The following is a 1,836-nucleotide window of genomic DNA, read 5'->3' on the forward strand; positions in this document are numbered from 1 at the left end:
CTCAAAAAAAAAAAAAAAAAAAGGCATTTTAGTTATACGCAATATCTAATGTAAATTCTCATACCTATTTTGTTAAAATAAAATCTTGTATTAGGTTAGACATATATTTCTTTACCTTGCATTTTTCATTTGCCAATAAATAATAGATTCCTTTATAGACAAATACAGACAGATTTGACAAGTTCGTTTAATAGTCTTTACTTTGGATGCAATGTAGTTTTTTTAACCAATTAGTATTGATATATCTTTAGGCGTATTCCATTTTTTGCTTTTATGAATAAGGCCATGTAAACACTCTTTAATAATTTCCTTATGTGAATATATTTCTATATTCTTGCTTTTATCTTAGTAGACTAGAGTCTTACACGTAGGGTTATAGGGTTTTCCTGAATTGAGAAGGATTGGCATCTTTTTACCATTAAGTCGTCCTGTTCAGGAATATGTAAGTCTCACTATTTATTCAGATCTTGTTTTATATACATAAATAAAATTTTTCACTATATAAGCATTTTATGTTTGTTATTAACATTTATTCCTTGGCATTTTATTATTTTTGAAACTATTTTTTTACAGGGCAAATTTTCCATTTCTACATTTAGCTGACTATTGGGGTTTTTGTACTTGTATCTTGTATCCAGCTACATTACTAACTTTTCTTATTATTTTTTAGTATGCATTAGATGTACAATATACCCTACCATCTGCAAGTAATTCCCTTCTCTGATATTTATACTGCTTCTTTTGCTTTGCTGGAGCATATACTTCCAAAACATTGTTGAGTAATATTGTTAGAGTAGCCAGTTTAAATAGGAATTCGGTCACTTTTGACTGAAAAATCCTTGAAAAATACCAGAATAAAATTCTGGCAAATGCACAGTTGCTAAATCCAGATGAATCACTTGGTGTCTCATCTCATTATATTATTTTATTAGAGATGGAATATACATTTTTGTCTATTGCTGTGGCTGCTTACAAGGTTCAGTAGACTTTGTAACAGTCATATCTGTTATTGGCAGATGTTTAGTAAAAGAGTGACCTTTCAGCCTAGTCATGGGAAAGTGAAATAATGCTCTTTCTAAAAAGCAGTAAGACTACAGTTGTAGGCCTTTCAAAATTAGGCATGACTTTCAGTTCTTGGCCAGACCGGGCGAGGAGATGCAAGTTGAAGGACTCTTAAGAGGCTGGACTTATCAAAGCACTTTTCTCCTCTTTATCCTCCATTAATTACAGTACCAAGCACCATCCATGTGTTGCCTACACACCACATCTTTGGCTGAGGGTGAGGCTCTGCCACTTCCTGAACCCACACTGAGTTCATTATGGCTCACAGGGTCACCCAGAGGCCTTTAGAGATATAAAACCCTATATATGATTTTATATCACCTGTGATAGGGAGCTATACATAAAAAATGAAACATTAAACTCTATATGGTTTCATTTATTTTGATTATAAATCTTTTATGAGATATGAAATAAATGTGTTTATATATCTATTAAAGAATATACATGTACAAAAGTTTTTATAGTTGCAGAGGGTTATGTATATTAATGTATATATTTATGATTATATCTGTAAATCCAGCAGAATTCTCACAGAGGAATTCAGATCTGAAAGAGGGCTTTCTGTCAAAAGCCTTGGATGTGGCCCAACCACAAAAGTAAAAGTCAACTGTCATTGAAAGAAGGATGGACACTGCATATTGCTCCTTCCTTGTTTCAGAGGCCAGGATATGTCTGGGAGAAGCATGCAGTTGGTTACATCTTGTTGGGAAACAGGATTCAGAGTCTGAGTCTCATCTGTCTGATGAGAAGGGAGCATTACTTAATGATGGAGTA

The 1,836-nt window shown here is 33.1% G+C and overlaps 1 protein-coding gene across 1 annotated transcript in view; it reads left to right on the forward strand.

Moving 5' to 3' along the window:
• Nucleotides 1-1,836, forward strand: part of LOC105518889 (UDP-glucuronosyltransferase 1-8-like) — a gene marked incomplete at its 3' end in the record, with an annotated part of 17,689 nt that overhangs the window by 1,770 nt on the left and 14,083 nt on the right.

The sequence above is a fragment of the Colobus angolensis genome, unplaced genomic scaffold (assembly GCF_000951035.1).
Source record: "Colobus angolensis palliatus isolate OR3802 unplaced genomic scaffold, Cang.pa_1.0 Scaffold33, whole genome shotgun sequence".
Classification (NCBI taxonomy): domain Eukaryota; kingdom Metazoa; phylum Chordata; class Mammalia; order Primates; family Cercopithecidae; genus Colobus; species Colobus angolensis.